Genomic DNA, 4,999 nt, shown 5'->3' with positions numbered 1-4,999 from the left:
ATGCTGAATACTTATCCGTCATCAACATATCTGCAGCATCACTCAGTCTTCAGAAAATAACAAGCAGAAAACTGAAGAAAAGTTTTAGTGATTCGCATTTTTTAAGCGACACAAATCATCTCACGTTTTAACGCATGCTGAGCATTTATCCGCCGTCACAATGGCTGCGTTAATTGGGTCTTCTTCAGGCTCATCATCATCATAACTTAAATGAGCCCGAGTTCATAAGAGTTCGAATATTTTATAGATTTCGGCAGGCTATCAAACATCAAACATTCATTTCCTACACGGTTAATGATGATGATAAGCCTGAAGAAGACTCAATTAACGGGTTCTACTGTATCTGTCAATCTGGTTTGAGGACTGTGGGTATTTGTCCTCATGTAACTAGTGTGTTATGGTTTCTGGGCTTTGCTAGACATCAAGCTAATGTTAAGTATCCTGATAGATCGTTCCTAAATACGACTCATGACGCATCCGACAGAGATCACCAGAATCTAAACATAGAGATTATTGAACCTGAAATGAACCCGGTCTTACCCCAATCGGTCAGATCAAGCGTGTTCTTGCCTTAACTGGTCGGATCAAATCTAATCTCACCTCAACCGGTGGGATTGAACCTGGTGTTGCCTTAACTGGTCGGATCAAACCTAGTCTTACCTTAGCTGGTCGGATAAAATATGAGGTTAACCTTGAACAGTCGGATTGAACATGGTCTTGTCTTAACTGGTCCGATCGAATGTAGTCTTGCCTTAGCTGGTCGGATAAAATGTCTTTCCTTGAATGGTCGGATTGAGCATGGCTTGCTTTAACTGATTGAATCAAATCTAGTTTTACTTAAGGGCGCAATATTCTTTAAATAGTGTTTTCCACAAAGACAAATAATTTCAAACATTTAATAACTAAATAATCTAAAGCTTATCAAATAATAGGAATGTTATGTCATGCCACCTGAGTATTTTCAAAGACGCCGCAGTAAAACGAATAAACAGGTGCAAAAAACGATCAAACCATTGATGTTTTAGGTGTTGAAATCTACGGAAATACTAACTTTTTTATATACAACTCCACATGTAAATATTCTTATAACATGTACTTGCTTAGTCCTACATATGAAATTGTTTACTTTTATTTATAAGTACGTGAAAATAATGCTTAAAATGTGGGGTTAGGACAACAGCAACGCTTTTTTTTAGTTATTATTTTATTTGAGTAAATTTAAATAATAACAATGAATATACAGAACATCAAGGTTTTTATTCTTGTGTTTTCTCGGCCAGGGATATGACCACCTTAAAATCAGTCGGTCGAACCTAAAGCCTATTGGAGCGAACCTAGTTTTGCTTTAGCTACTTGAATTTCAAGAAGTCTTGGCTCAATAGGCCTTAAATATTCAGCATGCGTATAAATTTAAAATAGCTTTTGCCGCTCAATCAAATATCGCTATCATTGTTCTTTATTTTTCTGAAAGTGATTCAGCGATTTTCTTGCTCAGCAATCGTTAAAACGTGAAATGTTTTGTGTCGCTTAAAAAATGCGAATCACTAAATCTTTTTTTCAGTTTTCTGAAGGTTCTTCCGCTATTTTCTGAAGACTGAGTAATGCTGCAGATATGCTAATGACGGATAAGTATTCAGCATGCGTAAAAACATAAGATGTCCCTCAAGCAGTACGTGTCGCTATTGCTGTTCTTCAGTAGGTGCTTCACCGATTTTCTAAAGACTGAAGAATGATACAGCTATTTTGACCACGGATTCGCATTCAGCACACGAAAATATATCAAGAAACAGCCAGCTTGGTCACTTTATAAAGACATTTTTGCTTTTACTCGCCCGTAAATCATTGAACTTGACGGTCATAGAGCACGTGGATTCGATAACTTCAGAAGGCTGTAGCTTCAGAACAGTAGTTTTTCAGATCTAGGTTCCATGGACTTTTTTGATCGACACATTGAGGACAATCATTCGGCAAAGTTTCGTACCATTCGACCAGGACCGGGTTTCCATAAGGATAGTAGCGGGGTCCTTTCGTTTTAATGTATGGGTAGACCGAGTATACTTCTCAGAAGAAGACTGTATGGACAAGTTGAATCTATGAACCTCTCGATATGCTCGATATGGGCACAATAACAACTGTTGTTTAAATATTTTGTTTTGAATACACCAGTTTAATTAACAGCTCCCCTTGTGCTTCTATCAAATTACCGTCAACAATATCTAGTATCTACTCTTCTACCTCCACGTAGACATGTCATTGTCCTTCAGAAGATTAATAACAGGCCATAAAATTCATTCATGATAACACTAACAAACACTAGTATAAATAACCAAAAGACATAATAGCTAATGATCAGTTTGGAATAACTGAAATTTAAAGACAACAATTTAACAACTCAACTACAACCGATTAGCAATTTGGGGAAGGGCAGGTCAGATATTTTATCATATATAAAACAAGATTTGCTTGATTGTGATGTAAATTATCGTTATACTTAATATCAAACAGTTTCAGTCGTTACTGTTCTTAAATTTTGTAAGCCGTTATTTTAACCTTTACTTGTAGTACATGTACAGAAATTTCTTGTTTATTTTGATTTATACTGGCATTAAAATAAATGATCCTGAAACTGTTTTAAAAATATATTTGTAGTATTTCTTGTAATACATCAATTTTAAACTTCTATCTGATCAAAATATCACTTTTTATCTCATATGGTATTTAGAACTGAGTACCTTTTTAATTTTTTGCTATTTCCAATACATTTCTTTTTTACACATAGCTTTTGTTAAATCTCCTTCATCCACGGTTCTATCGTTACGTGTCTAAACCCTATCTAATTTTTTCCTATCCCTTTTTTCCATCTTCCACATTTCGCAATCGTACAATAGGACGCTGTGCTGCATACGTATGCTTCGTATCTCTAAATTTAGCGTCCCACCATAACACTGATCTTTTTTTGTTAGATGCGACAAAGTACGGCACTATTCCATGCTTATGCTCCCTCGCTGCTCCAGCTATTGTCTTGTCAAAGAGGAAAAGTCCGTCCTTCTATTCACTTCGATTCGTGTTGTATATTTAATTGTGTTTGTCTTACGCTTCTGAAAGTAGTTTCACTTTTATTGTCACCATTTTAGTCCTCTGGCAAATAAAATTAAAAACGAAAATTATATTTATTTAATAAAATTTAAACTAGAAAATTTTAAGTTTTTAAAATGATTTTTTTTTGGTAAGATTTCCTTAGAAAAAAATGTTTTGAATTTGTTTGAATTAAGTGTTGGGTGTTAATGAACTTATGACAAAAATTTAAAGAGGTGAAAAAGGAGCAAAAACTGAGTTAACTGATGTCACAAACTTGTATCGGAAGTTTAAAGTCATAGAGAAAAGATAATTAAAAATGTGTTTAAAACTGTTTTGGAACTGCTAAAATACATGTATTTTATCGCGGCGAGTACTTACAAAATATTTTGTAACACTTTTTACGAGTTTGTAGGTTCTTTATGAAGCCGGACTGTATCCGAAAGTCAGTTTGTAATACATTGTTGTAGTGACTGCTGTGCTGTTTTTCGAGAATACATTTAATAGTCCAAGTTTTCTTTTGAAAATGGCGCATTTATTTAGTAATCGCGAATATCATGATATTCTCATAACTTATGGCGAAGCAAACGAAAATGCCCACAGAGCTTGTCAAGTGTACCGTACAAAATATCCTGAACGACGCACAGTGGGACGAAACGCCACTGTCGCAATCAAATTACTCTACACCTCACATCAACTGTTTCGGGTGAATTTTTTTTCAAAATGTTCGTCTTGAATGTCCCTATCGATCCCTTATTTGGGATTTTTGATTTCGGTCTTCATTTTTTTGAAAATTGACTCCAAAATTCGATTTTTATGAAAAAAAACTGATTTTCGGCGCAAATGTCCTACATAGCGCGACATTTCAAAAAATGTCCAAATCCAAAAATTTTGAAATATATCCAAAAATTCTGGAAAATTTTTTTAGTATTCCTCGAGTGATTCTAAACAACTTTTGGTTCATCTAATTTTTCCCCAGGTTGCGAAATTTCGAATTAAAAAATCGTTTCTCCACAAAAATTTTTGGAACATTATGACCGTTTTTGCGAATATGAAAAATTTTTCTTCCGACTTTCACGCAGACAGTTTTGTAGTATTTATCAAAACGAAGATATTCAGCTGAAAAAAAATTTCGAAAAACATCAACTTGCGCCTTGTAGGACCACATTTGCGCCGAAAATCAGTTTTTTTTTTCATAAAAATCTAATTTTGGAGTCAATTTTCAAAAAAATGAAGACCGAAATCAAAAATCCCAAATGAGGGATCGATAGGGACATTCAAGGCGAACATTTTGAAAAAAAAATCACCCGAAACAGTTGAACTATGTGGGGTGTAGGGTAATTTGAATGCGACAGTGGCGTTTCGTCCCACTGTGCGACATGCCCCCGCACCGCGAACATTTGTTGCTGTAGCGCAAAAAAGTTTTGGACGCCGGTGAAGTACAACCGCGTCGTGGTCGCGACGGTGGCCCTGGGCGACCATTAAGAATCTTAAATGTCGTGGAGATGATTATAGATGTCGTCGAAGAAGATCCGCATCGTAGCACCAGAAATATCGCACAGCAAGTAAATATTTCGCATCCTGTTGTGTGGCGGACATTACGAGAAGCTCAGTTGTACCCATTTCATATTCAACGTGGTCAAGCGCTTACTCCTGCGGATTTTCCACTACGTCGAGGTTTTTGCGAATGGTTGCTTCAGAAACATGCAAGAAATACTCAATTTACAGCGCAAATACTTGTTACAGATGAAGGATGTTTCAGTCGAAATGGTGTACGTAACGTCTACAACACTCACCACTGGACTATCGAAAATCCACACGAAATACGTCGTGGTGCCTTTCAGCAACGGTTTTCAGTGAACATGTGGGCCGGTATAGTTAATGACACTTTAATAAGACCTTTTAAATTGTCTAGACGCTTAGA

This window comes from Anoplophora glabripennis, unplaced genomic scaffold (assembly GCF_000390285.2).
Source record: "Anoplophora glabripennis isolate ALB-LARVAE unplaced genomic scaffold, Agla_2.0 scaffold377, whole genome shotgun sequence".
NCBI lineage: Eukaryota > Metazoa > Arthropoda > Insecta > Coleoptera > Cerambycidae > Anoplophora > Anoplophora glabripennis.
Note: the sequence above shows the minus strand (reverse complement) of the source record.